General features: G+C 40.2%; 1 protein-coding gene across 5 annotated transcripts in view; it reads right to left on the bottom strand.

The window, feature by feature from the left end:
- Window positions 1-22,408, bottom strand: part of NCOA2 (nuclear receptor coactivator 2) — a 263,699-nt gene that overhangs the window by 214,634 nt on the left and 26,657 nt on the right. Inside the window, exons 4-5 of one of the 5 annotated variants that reach the window (XM_025200406.1) lie at window positions 19,035-19,127; window positions 17,863-17,953 (exon numbers count right to left, since the gene is read on the bottom strand). The exons of the other annotated variants lie outside the window; for them this stretch is intronic. The gene's annotated coding sequence lies outside the window, so the exon portion shown is untranslated. The remainder of the gene's footprint in view (window positions 1-17,862; window positions 17,954-19,034; window positions 19,128-22,408) is intronic. 5 annotated transcript variants of the gene reach the window in all.

Below are 22,408 nucleotides of genomic sequence, written 5' to 3'. Positions count from 1 at the left end.
TCATACTTCCTGATTTTTATACAATAAAGATAATCATTATGCTACCATCATCATCAGGAATGCAGGACTACTGTAACCATACTTAAATGAACCTTTCATCTACTTCGAGAAAAACAAAAACATTCTTAAGACTGGTAGGGCAAGTTAATCAACTTCCAAACTTCTTAACCATTGGTTTCAAATGAAAGCACTGAATAGTTAGTAAAGGCACAGAAGTCTTACATATATGGAAGCTGCAGCATACTTCAGTCAAGAAAACATGAACCCTGCTCAGTTTAGCTCAATTATTGTAATTCTCTGCTTCCTTCTGCTTCCATTTGGTTGATGTATGACAATTCACAGGATTTTGCTGGGATAGTATCTCAGAGCAAGCTTTCCTTACAGAAACACTTCAGCACTACCTCCTTAATAGGCACACACAGATTTCAAAATTATTCTGCTAACATTATGTTGCTATGGGGATATTGGTAAATGTTTTGGGGTTAAGTTTGCCTTTTCTAGGTTATCTTTTCTGTAGATTCTGCCTGACTGTTAATTTTCAATAAAGAAATAATGCACTAAAATCTTTTTTCTATACTTAGACTCAACCCTTGATAATGTTATGGGGTTAGCTCTTTAAGTATTTTTGCTTTAGCCCATTCTTACATTCCCTCTACCATGCAACTAGAACAACCTGCATAAGTGGCACTACATTGCTATATGTGGCCAAAGATCCCAGACTCTCCTCCCATGTAAAAACACAAAGAAGGGAAACAAGTACAGAAGAAAATGTACTGCTGTTAAATTGCTTCACCTGCAGTAGCTGCAACCTGAAACCTGACCCTGGATCCACTAGCAGTTTCTTGAAGCAAACCCTTTAATCCTACCAGGCAACTTCTGGTAGTATGACTTGCCTGGCTGTACTGACTCCTGGACAGAACATATACTGTGACCCTCTGTAGGCTAAGTACAGACAGTCAAAAAGCCCAACAATCAATTCAGTCTTTGTAGGGTAGTCTAAACTGAGAAACAAATGGACAGACATTCACTTCTGATTCAGGAAATGCAGCCTACAGTGGCTCAGGCCAGAAGCTGGGGGGTAGAGGGGGCGGGGCGATGTGCTAAAACACAGCTCTAGCACATATCCAGCATGGGTTGTATGTTCACTTCCTCTTCCTGCTACCCCTTAGGTCTCTGGGATTTGCAGTCCAGAATTACATCAGCAAGACTCTGCAGATTTGCTCATCACTTCTTCCTGCCTCCCGGTGCCTCTGGGATTTGTAGTTTGCAGTCACATCCAGCAGTAAGTTTTTAGCCGGGCACAGCAGCTCTACTTGGGGGAAGCCTCCCCGGCCCCAGACAGGTTTTGCCTGGAGGAGGGGGCAGTCCCTGCCTCCTTCTACCCCCATCCCCTTCTCTGCTAGAGCAGACAGTACAGCCCAGCCCAGGGCTGGAAAGCACGCTGGGATGCTTGGGGACTGCAATTAACTTGAACCCTCTCCCTCCTTATAGCTATTGTTGCACCCTACTACACCGTGGGAAAGAACATAGGTGTTCAAACAAAGGACATAAATAATAGCAACATCCTTTGGTTAAAGAAAAACTTTTCCTTAAAATGTTCAAGACTAAAGGCATCTATTACAGTGCAGTAATTTTTTGCTTTCATTTCTTTTGTTCCAAGATATTAAAAAAAAATTACTTCAGAGATAAATTACCTGAACCAGAATTTTGAGAAACAGAAACTGATTTAACATTTGGGGGAAAACTGCACAAAGGTCCACAACTTCATCTGTACTTCTCTTTGAAACAGACTGCATTCAATTAACTAATTCATCCTAAAGTCTTTAAACTGGAGTTCTCTCTACTGAGCTATAATTAGTCATTGAAGGAATCTTGCTAGTTGAAGCTAAGTGTCTCGGACATACTCTGATTAAATCCAGACATACTGAAAACAAATTTAATTTTTCAGAGTAAAATTATCAACTACATTTCATTTCCACTCTTCAGTTTTGGTAAACCAAAATTTTTCATTATAATGGGCATGATCCTAACAGGTGACAAGCAGCCCTTTACTATTCCCATATCTGCTCACCTAAGAACATGCACTTTTCCCCTACCAAAAAACAGCTGCTTGGAATAGCAGTGCACAGTATATGTGAGAAATATGGTGAGGAAAGTTTCTGCCAGTTCCCAAGCAAAAATCGAAGTAAAATCTGAACTGAAATTACAGGGCATGTCCCAACAAGCGTGCACATGGAGAGGCGTGCATTTCCCATGGGACAAGTAGCACTGGCACGTACTTGTGTTGCTATTTGTCCCCAGACACGCCCCTGCACGTGTACTCTGGTGTGCGGCAAAGTGACCCGGGTGGGGTAAGGGAAGCTGGGGCCAGCACCTGTGCTGCTCTAAGGCCTGAGTTAGAATTAAGACTATATTGTGAAGAGTGCTATACAAAAATAAAGAGCCCATCCTTGTCTTGAAGGGCTCACAATCTAAATGCTGACCTTTCAAGGAAACTTAATGGCACTTTGCTGGAATGAAACCTACATCTTTTATGCTGTTTACATGTATTGTGTGTGCATTTGGAAAACAATGCCATTTTTATTACATTTTGTAATGCTTTTGTGTGTATGACAAGTGACTATTATATACATAATATATATACATTACTATGAATACATCCAATTAAACACAAGGATATTGTGCTTACCAATTTGAAGCCCTGTAGCATGTAGATTCCTACAAATTCCTGGCCCAACTTTAGGTAGATGCATTTCCAAATAACTTCAGCGTAGTACGTCCTACACACAGGACTACATCTGGCCTAGTTTGAGCAAAGCCATTAAATATCAGCCCTTAGCTCACAGCAGCTCTCTCACACACTGAAAACGTTCAGTGTAGCTTAAACAGCAACAGTGAAAATGGTGGAATACAATGGCTTATTGGGGTCACTGGGATTTTTTCTATTAATGGTGCAATGTACATTATACAGGGAATTAGTAGCATCCCCTACATTTAGTTTACCTAATACCTTCCATTATTAAAGATTCTTGAAATCTTTTCACTGAGAAGCTCTTACGCCTCTCTTGCTTGTAGTGTGCCTTTAATATTCAGTGGACGGCATTCACGTAGACTACATAAATGCTTTTCTTTTATCCCATGAAATCCTATTCAGATTTGGTTGATACGAACTGTTTAAAAACAACAACAACAAAATACAATTTCCTTTCTCACTAGCATTCCTCAGGAAAAACGTTAGCAGTATGCCAAAATAACAACTGAATGTTCTGGGGCTAGGTTTACTTCATTACTAAAGTGGCAGCATCAGCGCCACGGGCCTCTCCACTGGAATACGAGGGAGCTGCCAGAGTAACTGCGTCAGGGGCTGCATAAGACAACCTAGTTTCTCCCCATCCCTGGCAAGGGCTCCTCCCCAACTTCTAGGTGCAAAAAAGAGGGGAACACAGACAGAAACTGGGATTCCCAAAACCATCATAATTCTAGGTGCAGACAGAAATTACCATTTTCACCTGATCTGGCCCTTGAAAGCACTCTACAGCTGTGACCTAATACAAGTTCATGGCTGCAGAGTGCTTTAAAAGGACCCTCATTACATGCGGGTTCAGATGAAGGCGTTCCAGACCACCTACATTAACTTGTGAAGTTAAATCCATTAACGTGTGGCTACAGGTGCTGGGAGCAGGGCTGGGCTTACAGATCAGCCCTGCTCCCGGTGCTGTTTTCAGAATGGGGGGGCAAGAGAAGGGAGTGGACAGAGTTCATTCTGGGGGTTGCCCAGCCAGTGCTGGAGTGGGGTGGGTGGACTGGAGTCTTCCCAAGATGGGGAGCCCCAATCTGCCCCCCCACTCCAGCACAGGCTGGGGAAACTCCAGAATGGACCTCCCTCCCCTGTTTTCTCCCTCTCCCATCCCGAGACAGCACCAGGGGCTCAGAGAGGGGAGGCGGAACTAAGAGAAGAGGCTACAGGGAGCTAATGTCTGCTGAGTCAGGAGGATGAGTCTAACTCTTGGCTCTTTCTGTGAAGCACCAAGAATTTAGATCAGGGAGCTGCATCTGTCTGCACGTACTCATGGTGAAAGTCCTCTTTGGGGACAGTTCTTGGAGAAGCAATGTGCCCAACGCTGGTTGGAAAGAAACCACACAATGCCAGCTTGGGTTTCCTCCTGACTACCCCCTGAATCTGAAACCTGGATCAAGTAATCCATCTCTCCTCTCTCAGAAATTCACTAAATGCAGAATGAGAACAGCATAGGCAACTGTAAATATAACATTTCCAAATTTTCTAGTGTTTCACTTGACAAGCAAAATAATTTTTCCTTCAACCCAGGTTATGTGCATTTAATATGTAATAAGCTATAACACTATACATGACTAAAATGTTTGAAAAGGAATCATTTTTACAATTAAAAACTCTTCTTTATAAGAAATGTTAGTCAATTTAGGTGTCAAATCTGAGCTACGTTTAACAGGAACCTGATTTTAGTGGCCAAGATGAGAGAAACTTTTTGGAAGACATGCCTTTTAACTTAAGTTTGCCACTCAAGAGCACAACATCCAAATTGATGAGCCATATTTGAAAATTTAAGCCATAAATTCTTTAGACAAGGATGGAGACGGTTATAAATATGAAGGTTATTTAAGACCTTATAGTACCCAGAGTTGTTTGGGTTTTTTTTTGAGGTACCTTTGTCGACCTGGACCTCAGTGCAGGTGTGTGTGCAACTCAGGCAGAATCTTCTGGCCACCAGCACCCCAGTTAAGCCATGCCTGTATCCTGTAAATCCTTATAGTCCCAGTCACAATAATATAGAAAGCAGAGCAGAACAATAGATATTCCTGGCTCCACTGGTAGGAAGGAGGTGCACTGAAGAAACTCTCCTCTTCAGGAGATTAGGGAATGCTAATAATTCTGTCACAAGTGATGGAAACCTTCCAGTTTAGTTTATCCGCCAGATCATTCTAAGAATCCTGAAGACAAGGCCAGCAGATCGATTGATCCAGGATGCACCAGACCAGTGTTTCTCAACCTGTGTCACGACCCAAAAGCGGGTTGCAAAAATATATGAAAGGGTCGCGAACAAACTTTAAAAGTGGATCAGCAAACTTTAAAAATGGATTCTCCTTTAAAGGAGAAAAATGTGGGAAACCATGGTTTTTCCCTTGCAAACGGTCAGAGTTCCATCCTGCAAGGGGCTCCTTCGGGCCCCCCATGCCCCACACACTGGGGGGGCTGAGGACTGGGGGTAGGGGGAAGCAGGTCAGGAGTGAAGGGCACTGGGTTGGGTTTACATCAATGTTTACAAAAGGGTCCCAGTACAAAAAAAGTTGAGAACCACTGCACTAGACCACAGGCTTATAATGGGAGGTGATCTTGCTTCCTGTGTCTTACTTAGATAATGCATCATTCTTATGTAGTTTGAGGAGCGATACACTGAAAAAAGTCATAGAAAAACCCATCAGCAGTAGCATAACTAAGGTGGGGCTACCGGAGCAGCAGCCAGGCAGCCGACAGCACAGCAGCAGCCAAAAGTCACCACTGCCTCCATGCACTGCAGCTGCCCCAGGCACCCAGATGACTTACTATGCCTCTGCCTGTCAAGTTAATAGAACTGCACTGAGGTTTTATATATTTATACTGGGAATCACACCGGGGATGTAATGCTCCAATTCTGAATAGACTCTGGGTCAGTATCCCAGGTCAACTGTGATGGTTGAAATGTAGTGACTGAAACAAAATAGCAAAGCAGACTTCAGTGGGTTATCTACCAAAGGACAGAGGAAAAAAAAACAACTCCTTGAGGAACTTAAACAGGTAAGCCCATGCTTACCTGGTGATTCAATAAAGGAGACATAGCCCTGGTGTTGTTCAGGGGAGGGAAGGTCTTCATTTGTCTTAGAAATGAACACATGATAGCTCATAAAAGGCAAAACTTCAACTGTGTCCTGAACCACTTCAGGCATACAGGTTGTAGCCGTTTTGGTATACAGGCAAAAGGAATCAGAACTCATGGCAGCAGTGATATCTTTTATTAGACCAACTAGATATTTGCAAAAAAAAATTCTTTATTTGCAAGCTTTCAGGCACATGCACCCTTCCTCAGGCTACAACCAGTATCCCTGAAACATGGAAAATAAAATTTAGAATGTTAGACATTTTTTAAATGAAAACTTTATCATTTTACAAGATGAAGCAAATTCACCACCTTGGAACCTGAAAGATGACACCCAGGCTCCTGCCTACTGTTCTAGCTAAATCTGCATGTTCACAGAAGAAAAAGTGCTTCAACAGAAGAGAATTTCCAGCCCAGAAGAGCCTCCATCACACCATCCTCCTGTGAAATATGAAATATCATAAACAGAAGGAAACACAATACAACATCCTGCTTGACACCGGACAACACTGAAGTAAGTAGACTATTCTAACTTTTATCTGAGCCAAATTTGCACAAAATGAACTATTCCCAACCAGCAGATCTTACACCTTCTGCTCTTCTATGAAATCTAAATTTTCATTTCCACCTAGGAGAAATTTTACAATCTTTGTGTTCCCTTATACCTGAGGAAGGGTGAGCGAGTGTGCCTGGAAGCTTGCAAATAAAGAATTTTTTTCCAAATATCTAGCTGGCAATGTTCCCTCTAAGGTGTAACGGTCCATGAGTGCGCCACTTCAGTGTGCAAGTACACCGTGAGCGTGCCGCTTCAGTCCGTTTCCAAATTGGTCCTGCCTCCCCCTTTCAGCGTGTGTCACTTCGGTCCGCCCCGCAATTGGATCCCACCCAGGTAGGTGCACGCGGGTCCCCTGTTGTTGTGCGGCATGATTTTTTATTGTGAGCAGCTGTGCACGTGCACAGCTTAGAGGAAACACTGCTAGGTGGTCTAATAAAAGATACCACCTCCGCTATGAGTTCCAATTCCTGAGGCCCTTTTAGGAATACCAGACAGCTATAACCATTAGGCTTCTCTCAGTGACAGCAGGGGCCATCAATCCAGTGGCAGTGTTATTAGAAGCATCAAATAAGCTGTCCTTATTTTTACCCACTAACTGGACTTTGGGAATAGGTACCTTAAAAATTCATCTCTGGGCTCCTGCAGAAATTGTTCAAAAATGTGGGAGCAGAAATCTAGATGTATCCAAATACAGAGCCAATGGGAAAGGAGAAGAGTTCCACAAAAACCAATAGGACGAAGTCTGTGTCTAATAAGGTTCATCTGTGGCAAAAAGGACACAAAGAAGAAATTGTGCTAGAAAAGTCCAACTTTCAACAAGACAGGAAAGGAAGCTGACGAATAAATCCCTGACACACAGAAACAGACAAAGTTTTAGAACGTCTCTTACAAGAATGCATCACTACCACAACTGCAGACAAAGAAATCTTCGTTTCAATAACAGTAATGCTCTGCTAATAAAGCATGGAGAGATATTTAGCAATGAGAATGCAAAATACTGAAGTGACTATAAGGCTTCGACTAGATGCAAAAAGCAGCCTTATTGCATGAAGGCAGTTCTAGACAGCACTACACCTTTAGTATCAATGCCAGGAAGTCACAACCAGATTTACTACCAATGACAAAAGCACCAAATTAGTGGTGCTGGTCAGTAAAGATGAAGATTATGCCACCAACTCCAATGCATGCAACCTCCCTGCCTCACAGACTCAAGGTATCAATGTGATTTTGACATATTCTGTTTAGAAGACAACGCATGATGACTTTTATACTTCTGTTTGGCTAATATTAGGAAAGGCAAAATGTACCAAGTCTCAACTAGAGATCTTTGGTCTTTCCTTCCTGCCTCAAGCAGCACGAGCCATAGACAGCCTAAGTAGGGTTGATGAAATGGCTCAAAATGTTTATTAACAGTATCCATTACTTAGAGCTGGAAGACAGCCTATTTCTTAGAGCAGGGGTTCTCAACCTTTTTAGTTTGTGGACGGCAAACCATGGGCCAGAAGTGACTGTGGACCAGAAGTGACTGCAGACCAGGAAACTGAGGACTGGCAAACTGCAGTCCAGAAGTGACCGGCATACCGTGGAGCAGCAGTCCGCAGTATGCCAGTCACTTCTGGGCTTCTGGTCCAGCAGCCAACCCTTTGCAGCCCAGTACCAGGCCGTGGCCCCAGGGTTGGGAACCTCTGTCAGAGCATGTCTCCTGTAGCTAGATTACTTGGACAAGCTGTCTTTAAAAGCAGGAAGAGATTGTTCTGCTCAGTCAGTCACAGGAAAGTAATGCTTGAAGGGACTTGAGCAGAGAGCTGGACTATGACCTGGTCAAGACAGGATCATCCTTGACTAAACCATTCCAACCATGCATGTCCAGCCTGCTGTTGAAAATTTCCAGTGATGGAGATGCCACATCACTAAATAATCTGTACCAATGCTTGACCACCCTCAGAGTCGGAAAGTTCCTCCTAATCTTCAATCTAAACTTCCTCTCTTGCAGCTTGAAGACATTGCTCCTGGTCCTGTCCCCTACAGCCACAAAGAAAAGCTGATCTCCATCCTCACCATAATCACCCTTCAGGTACTTGGAAGACTTATCAAATCCCACCCTCAGTCATCTTCTTCTCCAGACTAAATAAACCTATTTCTTTTAGCCTTTCCTCATAAGTCTTATTTCCCCAGCCTCTGTTCATTTTGTTGCTCTGCTGGACTCTTTCCAATCTGTCCACATCTTTCTTGAAGTGTGGGGCCCAAAATTGGAAACCCATGATGAATAAATCAGGAGAATCACTTCTTTTGATTTACAAGTGACACTCCTGTTAATATAGTCCAGTATCCTGTTGACTTTGTTCTAACAAGACAACGCTTTTGGCTTATATTCAGTTTATGATCTACTATAATCCCCAAGTCCTTCTGTTCAGTACTGCAGTGTAGCCAATCATTCCCCAGTCTGTATTTGTGCATGCAATTGTTCCATCTCAAATGCTGGACTTTGTACTTGTCCTTGTTGAATCTCATCTCACTGATAGCTGATCATTTTTCCAGTCTTGGTCCTTCTGGATCCCAGCCCTGCCCTCCAGAGTCTGCAACTCCACATAACTTGGTGTAATGAGAGGAGGCTGCGGGCAACCATCCAACCAAAACACCCAGCTCTGAAGCTACCAAGCACCTAGGCTTAATGAGGGAATTTTGACACCCTTCCCCTCCCCACCCTAAATCTTTGTATTAAGAACAATTTGTGCTGGTACTATAAGCCCACCATATGCACCTAGAAAAAGATTTACATTTAAATCTTTACATGGGGACACTGGACTCACCAAAACAAATGAGCATTTAGAATATTTGACATTAGTAGGCATGGCAGTCCAACTCGTAGAACACCTCTTAAAGTACTGCCATTAGACCTTCATCTCTCTACATGGTGGCAAAACTAAAATAAGAATGCATTTTTAATAAAGTTTGTATAGCCCAAGCAGGTAAACAAATCTTATTGAAAAATAAGAAACTACTCTAATAGAACCAACCAGTCAAACTAAAGTGAGGCAGGAGGACAAACAGTAACTACCAACCATACATGATAAGAAATTACTGAGCAGCAGATGGGTGTGTCTCCACTCTTTTATACCTCTCAAAGGACACGTGCAGGGGTGCAAATGACAAAGTTGAGTAAAATTTCCTGATTCCTGCATGTACACCTCCAGGAACATCTATGTGAGCAAATGCTCAAACAAGAATTATAAATTATTTTACATTAGGAATTGTGCACCAAATTTTAGCCCAATGTGAGCAGAGTAAAGCAGATGCAGTTATTAACAAGAACATACCCTTATAATCGAAAGCCAAAGATGATCTAGTTGGCGATGGTCCTGCTTTGAGCAGGGGGTTGGACTAGATGAACTCCTGAGGCCCCTTCCAACCCTAATTTTCTATGATTCAAAACAACTAGATAAATATAGCCTACTAATGCCACCATAACAACACTATACTGTGCCTGAAAAATCCACTCTCATTCTTCACCACGATTTTCTGATATTTACAGTCTTGCAAGTAAATTTATACTAGAGAGGGTAACTGGAAAGGCTTGTTTCAGCCTAAAAGTGATTGATCAGCAAGATATTATTCAGACAGTTTTGAATGTAAGGATGTCAGTTCAAGTGCAAGTTTGAATATTATTTTTTTCAATCAGATAATACTGCTTTTCCATTTTTTGAATTTGACAAACATGGCTCTGAAAGAAGACAGAATACCGCAGTGTCGCAAAAAGGTTCCCATTAAGGATATATGCAAATCCAGAAAAAAAATGTAAACATGGGCTAAAACCCTATTCAAGTGAATAGAACTTGAACAAATGCTATGCATTTACTTAAGTGCTCTCCTGAAATGGACATGGAAGAAGATAATCTGTATAAATATATTTTTATTTATTTCTGTAATGAAACATGTAAGCAAATACATTTATTTAATTTACTTCAATGTAGGATCACTCATTTTTAACTCAGGAAATTAAAAAAATATTAGATAAATATTAAGTAACATTAAAAGTTTATGTACACAGGAAAGTCAAAACACTCAGTTATGGTTTTCATGATAAATTTCTCCTGCTAAATTGTACAGCAAGGCAAATAAACAAGAGTACCACAGATACTGTTAAGAGTAATAAAAATATGCATGTATTATGTACAAGAGATCAAACTTTGATTTGAGATTTGTAAAATGATTGAGATCCTACACACAAGTAAGGAAATTTAATATTTTGCTTCAGAAACAAATCTATTCTCAAACATTACAGAACAAGAAATTCGAGTTTCTTGTTCTGTAAAATGCATAATTCCCAAGAGTTTTTATGGTGGCAGTATCAAATTTGCTTAATCATGTAACGCAACTTTTCTAAGTATTTTGGCCAGTTAAACTTGGTTGAATGGAGTATGAGACTTAACTGATTTGGGTCAAACCAGTTTATGCAATGTCTATCCTAGACCTTAATGATTAATATGAGTAAGCCAAATCATTAGAATTTGAGTTTATCTCAAACGGTTTTCAGCCATTTTCAGACGGGTTTATATGCACTGAACATCTGTTCCATTACAGGTTTATACCAGTTTCTGATCACTTAAACCAGCTTATGTGTAATGTTTGTCCTTATCCTAACAGAACCCCTTTCAGCTCTGGAACACCAATGGAAACCTGTAGGGTTCTCAAGAGCTAAAGCCTCTCTCCTTAATTAGCTTTCACTGTCAATTTAAAGTTGTATTTTGCACTTGGTCTGAGCCATTTTTTTTTTAGTCTGAACAGTTTGTTTAGTGTACAATATTTAAGTTTACATTTTGGAACTGCTTCACTGTATTACTGTGCCAGAACTTAGTATTATTTTAAACCAAGTCACAGTAAAATTTCTGCTCTTCAACTCTTGTTCACTGAATTCAAGTTAAAAAAGTAGAAACAGCATGTTTTACAGTATCAGACTGGTTGCAGTTTTTATTAAAAAAAGACAAACCAAGCAGGAAGGCCTTTGCTAAGTCTGGCCCAGACCCAAATGCATGGGTAATCTTTGCCACTTCAGGAAATTTGGAGCAAGCCAAGTCTGTCCCATGCCACAGCACAGCACAAAATGTTGTGCTTTAACTTGGCACACTGATCCTTCATGAATCACTCAAAGTGGCAAGGGCTTGTTCTGCAGAAGTAAAGTTTAAGTCTGGCAGAGAGCATGCACTACATGGTCACTTAACCCAGTAATAACAGACAACTGTTGCCCTGCATCATGCTTTACTGAAAAAGCTACCTGCCATCAAGGCATAAACAGAAAAAAAAAATACTCAAAAGAGCAATATAGCCCATGGTGTATATCATCTTCTGATGCCCATGAATAATTAAAAAAAATCTCTAAATAACATACTCAAGGAAGACTGAATTAGAGTTGAAATCCTAAAAAACTAATTCTTAACCATGAAATCATGCTATGTTCCAAGCATCAATTAGAGCATTCTTTTCCAAAGTGCTCATCCTTACCAGCAAGAATTAAATGAATGATGAAAGAGATATAACAACTCAATACCTGTGAAAAATTATTGGACACAAAAACAGATCTTTTAATACCCTAGAAGCAGGCAAGCAGAAAAGAAGCCTATTGCTTCTGGCCAGGGTCCTTATACTTTTCACCTAACAAAATTGGGCAGCACAGACAGAGGCCCTGTCACTGGCCAATCCAACTGGCCAACTGTCTTGACAGCAGTAAGTTCAATTACGACATGTAACCTCTGGTACACTGTCAGCTAAAATCACACTTTTTCCAGAGACTCAACCCTAAATCTTCTCAAAGTGAATGACAGCAAGTACCTGCCTTTAGGAATCAACCGTTGTTTGTTCACCTAGAACTGCATTGTACAGCTGATGCAGGGACAAAAAGAGATGCAATGTTCTAAGTGAGGATGTTTGCAGACTTCAGTTAGGATGCACTGCCACTGCTTCAACCACCTCTGGCAAGTTTGTTGATATGCTCTGATGCTTTGGAAGGACCAAAATTACACAGGGTCATAGATGTTGCTAGTACAGGCACTGCTAGCATATGAACCTATTATGCCCTCCTGACAGTAATTTTTCATTTCAGAGTCTAGCTTCTAGTCCTGCTGCTACCTACAAGTATATTTTTCACTCTGTCATCCTCATGCAAACCCAAAGCTCTTTGCCAAATTGCACATACCTGCCAAGGTGCTGCCAATCCTGTATATTCCAAGATGAATTTTGTCTAAAAAAAGTCAGCCTTCATATGGCAATATCAAGATCTCATTTCCCTACTTGACAGAGTCCTACTCTTTGCCATCCCCTCCCAACTTGTTCAGCACATAAAAGTTGTACTACAAGGGCCACTGTTACCTATTAACCTGTATGGCCACATGGGCTAAGTACAGACATTCAAACAACCCAAGGTGGAACTGATCTAAGTTACGTAGTTTTCTGTAAGCGGCATAGTTTACATCAGTAGTGAACAGAACACACACACACCATTCGGGGGGAGGAGGAGGGAACATGCAGATTTTAGATTAGGTTCTGCCATTTTTGCACCAGTCTATGGGTGCCAAACTTCTGTTCTGTTACAGGTATAGACCGGTTTCCGATCACTTATACTGGTAAATGTGCAATGTCTGTACCTTGCCATGGTGAACATCTATATCAACCTCCCCCCCCCGCCCCCTCCCCACCAACAAAATGCAGAACACTAAATAGGTGTACAAACATGGCCCCACTCTGAAATGAAGTCATATTGCATGAACCCTCCCCACCACCCAGATACTAACAGAGGTAAAAACAGATATTAATACATCAAGTGGTATTAATGGTATATCAAACAATCTCTTCCTGGAATTTTAACTTTTTAAAATCTCTTTGGTTAAAACTTACAATTATCATCTCTACAAGTTGGTAAACATGTTCAGGGTACAAAGTCACAACTACTGTGATTCAGGTCAGTGTATTCTATCATCAACAGCACACCTCCTCTGAGTAGCACATGCACTGTCCAAGCAGTTTACAGCTCAAAAACAAGTACTGTCCTTTTAGGTTTTGCCAACACAAAGTAGGTTCCACTTTCTTCATATACATCATTTTTTCATTGTTTCTTGTAATGGCAGCAACTGGAAGTCAGTACATTCCTCCTCCCAATCATTCAAATTTTAAACAACAATCATTTTTTCTTAAATCAACAGCTAATTGATTAAAAGACCCAAAACTCCCTCCCTCCCCCACAAAAAGTGCTGTTTTTCTCCCCAGTTTGCAGAATGAGATTGGGAGCCCCTCTCCCTCTTTTGTAAAAACATAAAAAAAAAACAAAGATACTGCAAAATAGTTTTCTAAGCCGAAGAGAATATAAACTTTCTTCCAAACACTAGAACTCAAAAAGGATAAAAATGAACACTTTTATTGCATTATATTTTAATAAGGGAGTAGTAATACACATTTATAGCTAGGAATCAAACTAGTCCATGTGTAAAGTAGCATTTTATTTAATTTTTTTCAGGTTCTGTTTCCAAAATTGAAAGTTTGGTGTATTTATGAGAATCATCATGATCTATTTTGTGTCCAAGATTTTCAGAGACACCTGGAAATATTTAAGTTTGCTGTGCTATATATGTTAACAATTAGAACATGGGCCCCCCAGATTAAGCACATCTGTGTAGTTCAAATTATGTTTCCTAACATTCAGAAGGATCCCAAATAATAAAAGGAGTAAGGCAGCTATCCTCTTGGAAAAGTAACATCTTTCCAAGATAATCCATGAGATCTATGCTTCTGTCTAGAGTTCACATTAGCAATCACTGCCAATTCGCCAAATACATAAAAAACCCAAAACAGTTGCAGAGGCAGCATGATCCCAGGGACCGAGCACTGAGCTGTAATCCATCAGCTTTCTAGTAGCTCATACACTGACCTCAATCTTGACGATAACCTGTCTTCTAAACTGAAATAAAACTTTCCTATGCAAAATTAGTTGTAAGGATGTTTGTAAATTCCTTTGAAGCTCTAAATTATGTACTTAACATAATGCACAAAAACTTGTAAACTACAACTTCTTCCACTCTTAATATTGCTGTTTTTTGCTGCCAGGGCTAAAACGTGAAACAGTATTCTCTAGAAAAACTCCAGTTCCTCTAACCAGCTTCTATCAAGTTCAGTAAAGAGAATCAGCTTCATAAGGGAATACAAATCACAATTCTTCTAAGTCAACCAATCAGCAAGCCAAAATAAACAAAAATACTAGCAAGGAAAGATATCAATGTCATTAGAATAAAGTAAATCTATCCTTTTTCACATTAAAGACATTATGTGATTCTCTCCCTTTCTGTTCTTATTACTTCAATAGTCTGACTTTAATTTTTTTGTTTTGCCTCTAGAAATCCATAGTGCAATGTAGCAAACAAAATCTAAAGATTTAACAACCAGTACTGAGCTTCCTCTTTAGGTACGGAACTTCAAATGCTTAATTTGGGCATTTAATTTGTAACGTGTGCACACAACACTATAAAGCAAGAGATTAAAGTAAAAAACTGAAACAGATTATCTGGTCATATTCAGAACACAAAAATCTGTTATGGAAAACTATAGTAAGAAACTACCCTGAGAACTGTCTTAAGGAACCACCACTAACCAGAGTTCTCATTGTTCTAGCACAAGTGTTTCCTCATGCAACTCTCAGGAGGAGTCAAAGACTTTTGATTCATTGGCATGAGGATTATTTTTGTTCCACTAATTTGTAAAATATTTTAACAGCAATGTCAGTCAATATATCATCTGCTTTTAAAAAGTCCATATCTTTATATTAATTAAAGCTGCTTAAAAGATAAAAGTGTGGTATTTTAAGAACAAAGCACCATTATGATTTGTAATAGCTGAACAAATTCTGCTCAGAGCATGCCTATTAGTTGAAATATGCAATTTAAAAAAAATAACCAAAGCCACTTCATTAATAAGCAAAATGAGATGGGCAATGCAGGATAACTGTAACTCCTGTCAAAGAGATACAATGCTTTTTAAAGGTTTTCTCCGTGTGAACCCAGAAGGGCAGGAGAGCAGCAGGAGCTTGTACAGATATTTCAGTCGCAGCAAATGTACTTGCTCAAAACTTGATGTGAAAGGGTTACAAAGAGCCAAAGCCCAATGTTACAGTAATATTTGTTCATGGTCAGACTTAAGGAGATCCTTGAGCCTAACCCCAAATTAGAGTATATTGTTCCCCAGTTCCTTCAGACACTGCTGACAGTATGTAGAAAGTACTAGCAGCCTGCATCAATTTGAATATTCATTAATACTGGTTAACTTCTTTCTAGAGCTCAAGATTACTGACCTCTGATCAGCATTGATAAGACTTTATGATTCATCACATGCCGGTTTTCAATTAATCAAATGTCAGGCTCTCTCTGAAGTGTACAACGATTAAAAAAAAAAACCCACCCAAAAAACACTGTTGTGGTTCAGCGGTGAAATCCTTGTCTGCCATACAGAAGACCTGGATTTGATTTCCGGACCCACATGTAACTACAGCCATCAAGGCGCCAAATGTCCAGATTCGGTCTGGCTTTTGGATTCTGTGTCAAAGGTCTAAAGGGCAATGGATGGAAGGTCTGAGCAGCTGCCATTCCTCCATACTCCTGCCTAGGCATACATGTCCTGGTAACCTCTCATGCATGCACCATGATCAAGAGGGATGGGGCGTTTGTACAAGCCACAAAATAGGCTTTTAAAAGCAGCTTAAATGCCCTTTTGCACCACTTTAATTGCATTGCTGTTTGCATGTTCGGCAGCGTATTCCGCTTTAAATGACTTGGGTACGTAGCAAGATAAAACACCTCTGAGGTGTTTACGTTTGCTACCTAACAAAGTGCAACAGTACACAGGGAGCTGGAAGCTGATGTGCTCGGGGCTTGGCAGGCCTCACACAGCTCAGGGGCTGTGGTACCCGGTAGCAGCCCATGCAGGCAGGCTCCACTAAAGGAAAACAAACAAACAAACAAAAACCCACGAGCCTGATCTTTTTTTTTTCCTCCCCAGAGCCTGCCTGAGCTGTGCAAGGGGCCCAGTACTTCCCTCCATGGCTGCAGCACACCCCAAGACCGCCCAGGCTCAGATGCCAGCAGGAAGGTGCCACCTGGGGGGCCCCCATGCAGCTCCAGGACCGCTCAGCCTGCCAGCAGTTCACCCCTTCCCCACCCCCCCACTGAAGAGGTAGGTAAGGATCAGGCCCCAACCATGTAATGCCATGGGGGTTTCGCTCGGTTTAAATCTCCCTAAATTGAAGCTGTATTTTTAAAAACCCACTGTTTCAATTTAGGAAGAACTAAACCAAATTAAACCCCCGTGGCGTGTACAAGCAGCCATCAATGGTTACCTACTACTACAATAATAAAAGAGCGAGTAGAAGGAGAATACATCAGTAAAACTGTCTGGCTAGTTTTCTTTGTAAGCATTTACAATACAGTTAGTGCAATAAACTAACACATTCAAATCATCAAAAGAAAGCTGGCTATCGGAACACAGCAAACAATAAAGAAAAAGGAGACGCCAACAATCCTTCCAACATACTAGGGCAGGCAAGGTTCTTTCAGTCGATGTGATATCTATTACTAGCTGGTCTTATAAAAGATAATACTGATAATAGATGTGCTCTTTTATTAAACCAAGCTTGCTGGCCTATGTCTAAACCAACACAGCTACAACCAAAAACCCTTCCATCATACTATGTATTCAGAAACTGACTCTTGTACTTTATAGGAACAGCACTTAACAACCGGCATGTGTAAAAACTGCACAACCCTTTCCCAGGGTTGCTACTGGGAAAACCACTTGCAATCCATTTTTGTAGCTTGAGAGTCTCCCCAGGATGAGAACCAGATTTTATTATTATTTATAATCTAATGACTAAAAGCTTCAATGTTTTTCTTGAATTCTAAACTAAAACGCATCTAACTTACAGAATATACTAAACTGGAAGCACTGAAATGCCTGCTATAAAGAAAGCTGATGCATCCCAGACTTCCATAATAAAAGTCAAATTTCTTACCAAATTTAAGTTAATTCACTAACAGTAAATGGCCTAGTGTGGAGACTTGGGGCATCTTTCCAGCATCTTTCTCAATTTACAGAGCTATAGATTAATGCCTCAGTGTAAAGAAATTCCAACAAGGAGTGATTTTTAGTTTTAAATAAAAGCTATATAAATATTTTACTAAACTTTTGATTTTTTTTTAAATAATTCAGCCTAAATCTGTTCCTCAGAATCCATAAACAAAGGAAAAATGAGAATACTAGATAAAAATTCACAGTCAAACTAAAACTGACAGCATATAGCACATCCTGTAATATAAAAAGCAGCTTTTGGAAGGCCCCAACATGGAAAAAAAAAAAAAGATCTTATCTTGTAGTACAGTCAGGTACCTGAGGTCTGGGATCTCCAGGCCCAATCTGTGCATCGGACTCATCTGGGTCATGGTGCCATGTCAGCTAGTCAGAGGACTTAGAGGACTCCCTATGGGGTGAAGAGATTTGGAGTTGGAGGAACAATGGCAAAGTTAATTCCCATAACTCCCAGAACTACTCATGGAGCCACAGCAATAAACATTCCTACCACTCCCCTGCCACCAAATCTCCAGACCCTGATGACTCATGCCTCACATACAATGCGCACCCATATTTTCCCCATGTGCATGTTTTATGAGCAAATATGATATTTGTAACCAATTTTGTTATATTTACAATATTGTGTTCATTAATGCTTTAGCTGTACTTTCTGGGAAGTAAATCTGGATGCGATAGTTTAATATGGCAAATAAATTAGTGGAAATATAAACTGTTAGGCTAGGGACAAAAGTTACACACAAACCGGTTTAAGTGATCAGAAACTGGTTTAAACCTGTTACAGAACAGAAGCTAAATGCACACAAACCAGTTTCAAAATGTCTGAAACTGGTTTAAGATAAACCTGGTTGAATGCAGTATCAGACCAGTTTGACTGATTGGGTCAAACTGGTTTATGACACTTCTGTCCCAGACCTCTTCCTGGTGCAAGTTAAATCATAGTCCCCCAGAATTCTTTCCAGGCCTGGGCTGGGCAGTGCTGTCTGCTCCAGAGAGCAGAGCTGGCCCCCACCCCTCTGCTCCTTAGCTGGAGCAGTGAGGGCTGGCTGACAAAGGGAAGGGGGGGCAAACCCAGCTGGGGATGCAGCCCAGTCTATGGAGCAGAGGGACTGCCCCTCACCCCAGGCAAACCCCAGCTGGGGTCTGGGGCCTGGGAGAAGGGTTAAACACCCCTTCCCCTACTCAAGCTTACTGCTGGCTGTAACTAGACTACAAATCCCAGAGGCACCTTGAAGTGCAGGAAGAGGAAGTGATGAGCAAACCTGCAGACTCCTGCTTTTGTGATTCTGGAAAGCAAATCCCAGAGACCTGAGGGGCAACAGGCAAAGGAAGTGAACACAGCCAGAGAGCCATGCTCTAGCACCTCCCAGCTTCTGGCCTAAGCCACTGCAGGCATGTGGCTGCATTTCCTGAATCAAAGGTAAATGTCTGTTCACTTCTGTTTCAATGTAATCTGTGTGGTGTATACTAACCTGCAAAGACTGAAAAAGTCCGAAGATGAATTGATTGACTTTCTGTACTTAACCCTATTCATCAAGTGCACAATGGTATGGTAAGCTCACTTCCTAAGGATTAAAATAAATTCAGAGCAGAAAATGAATCATCATTGGGTAATGTTTGGATAGGAGAAATTTTATTCCACTTTTAATTATATTACAATATTGCTAACAAGAGTTCTGATATTAGCACTGAATATAAAGAATGTCATTAAAATAAAAAGTTTTTAAAAATGGTCTATGTTTTTCCAAAATGTTCCTATTACTTTCTGCATTCTAAGGCTGATTTAAACTTTGTTTAAATCCTGACAATGCTGTTTAAAGTGCAATATATATTTGAAAAATAAATCAATATAGAAAATAAGGCAATCCTCTGTGATCTGTAAAGAATGATGGGTTTCTTGCTTTTCAAAAACAAAGAAAAAAACAGTTTAGGCCAATGACCATTTGACACGGCTACTGAAACCACCTCCATTGCTATACACATGTATATTTTGAAAACTACAACCCAGCTTTGCTGCCTAAAATATACGGGGCAAACTCCTACATGAAAGGATGAGTTTAGTATTTGAAAGTAATCAAACCCTCCATCACTGTGATCTGGATTAATCAAATTATTATATCATAGTTCACTGATAGCTCTGAAGTCAACTCTTGACATCACTACCTAGTGCATAAAAGTGAATATCAGGCTTAAAAATCAGTTGCTTTGCTAACAGAGTTGTGACTGTTGCAAGACGTGACTTGGAGGGTTGATGAGGTATAACTTAGTACTTAATGAACTGAAAGTAATAAAGCAATACTCTCACAAGGGCATTTAAAAATCAAGTGTGCAACTGACATAAAAGGTAGAAAGAAAATGTACATTATAGCAAAATATATTTGCCATAGGTACAATATGCTTACTAACATAACTGCTTTTATGTTCCATGTAAATAATTTCTTTTCTATTCTCTCAGCTGTCTTCCCCAGGCAGAGCAATGCTTACGTTAGTACTATTCATCATTGTTGTATATTTGAAAGATAGTTAAACATTTGAATGATCTGTGGCACTGAGTTGAGTATAAAGTATTATTTAAGGTCTGCTCTTCTTTTTACTAAAGCCTGTACTAAAATGTTAATTTATTTTAAAAGGAACAGGATTAGAATTTAGGTTGTTTTTGAGTTCCCACAATTACATTTACAGAATATCATAGGAAAACTTACATCACACAGTTACTTTAAAATTATGCTAAGCATACTGCCTAAAATAAAACCAAACCAAACCAGGAAATTCAGGGCTACTGAAACCAAGGTGTGTTTTGGCTTTGACGTCAATGGAATCATGAATTTTCACCAATCTTTGAAAAGATACCTGTGCATGAAAAATTCCTGGCTTTACTAATGCAAGCCAAATCAAGAGCAATTTAAAAGTTTCTGTTAGATTTTAATATGTTAAAATAAAATAAAAATCATAGACAAAGATGACAAAATGTTTCATTATTTATATAGTCAAATACATTAGTTAGGTTACTGGTTAAAATGCATGCAACTATATAAGTCTGTTGCCAAATTCCCCCCTCCCCCCGCGCACACACCTTACGTGATAAACTTCGACAAACTTTTTGCAATTAAATTTGCTTTTTCACCTTTCTAGATACCTATGCTTTATCTCAGTGGCTGTTATATTAAACTAAATCCAGGACTCTATAATTTGTTGATAAGCTCAAGAAATATTTAAGATGACAAATACACTTTAATGTAATGTAATGTAATTATATGAAAAAAATAATGGCACTGCATTTGGCTCTTTAAACACGAGATAAAGAAATCAGTTCAGAAGTACAATATACACATGGGTATACATATGAGAAAAAGAAAAAAGTACTTGTGCAAAAGAAAAATACAGACACTTCAAATAAACTATTGAAATCTCTTAGGAAGAGATCTTAAGGTAAAGGCCAGGGAATGAAAGTACTGGGAATACAATATAAACATTCAGCAAAGGCTTCTTCCTGGAGGGGAAGAAAACATGTATGTGGGGATGGGGAAGGGGGGAAATCAGGTAAAAAGGAAGTGCATAATAAATGAGTCAACAACAATATTATTGCCTTAGAAATACCCACAGGTTTTTGCTGGCCTGTTGTGCACAAGGTTTCACACAGCATCAACATTCTTCTGTGGCAGTCTTTCTTCCCTATCATTTTGTTTCTCACCTTATAAAATCATATTTGAAACAAAATAAACTTGTCAGAGCAGGAAAAAAAATGGATTCCAGTCTCTGTACCACTGTTTTGTTAGTTACAATAGAGTGGAGTAATATGAAATTAGATTTAAGGCCTCATTATAGGTCCTGATTTTTCTGCCCCGCATTACTGCCAGTCAGAATGTACTGGTATTTTGCTCAGAAAATGCCAAGTCATTAAAACTAAGGACTCTCCCCACCCCACAGAAAAAACACTCGTTTTGACAAAACCTTTGTCAGGAAAGGTTTCTCAGGGTCATGATGGAATTTAAGTAAGAGACCACTCAAGTGTGAACATCATCAGTATGGTTGATGACCCACTGATTGATGGCATTCACCAAGGGTGTGGGAGACAAATTTGAGTCCCTGATGTGCCTGATTTAGAACCATGATCTCTCACATCCCAGAGGAATGCCCAGGTTATCTTTCATAAGAATATAAGTAGTACCATATTAGGTCAATGCAATGGTCCATCTAGTCCAGTATCCTGTCTGCAAGAGTAGCTGAAGTGGATGCTCTAGAGGCAGAGAATCGAACAGGTTTCAGAAGGTGTTCCTCATATTTTTGTGAAAAAGTTTCAGACATCTTGGTTTGATCCTGATGCACAATACAATTTTTGAAGTCTGAAGAAGTTTTCCAGGATGACAGAAAGCCATGCCCCAGATCCTCCTTCATAACCTGCATCTCATTTAGAACAGCCACAGGCCATATTACCCTTCAATCCTTTACTCCCAATATGCCCTTTATACTGTAGGTTGGAACAGAACAAGTACGGAATTGCTCCAGCAGTTCTGTGCCAGCTGAAGAACCTTCATTATTTATTGACTTAGGTACTAGATTCATAACCTGCCCTGCTTAAAAAAAACCAAAAAATACCATATTTACCCAAATTCAACATAACTTGGAGTTTATGATGATCCCCTCCCCCCCATACATTTCTTATAATTTTCCATGTATAGAATCCAGGTATTGGAGTGTTGTCGTAAAATTTGTATCCTCCCCAACAACAGCAGAGAACAAGGGGGCAGACGCCTGCCCCTTGCCTCCCCTGCCTGTGCCCCTGCTGCCTGTCCCTCCCATCACTTAGCCCCTAGGTGCCTGCTCCCACCCTCCTATCACCTGTCCC

Source organism: Alligator sinensis, unplaced genomic scaffold (genome assembly GCF_000455745.1).
Source record: "Alligator sinensis unplaced genomic scaffold, ASM45574v1 scaffold71_1, whole genome shotgun sequence".
Taxonomy (NCBI): domain Eukaryota; kingdom Metazoa; phylum Chordata; order Crocodylia; family Alligatoridae; genus Alligator; species Alligator sinensis.
The sequence above is the reverse complement of the archived record's forward strand: the minus strand, read 5'-3'. Positions and strand labels throughout refer to the sequence as shown.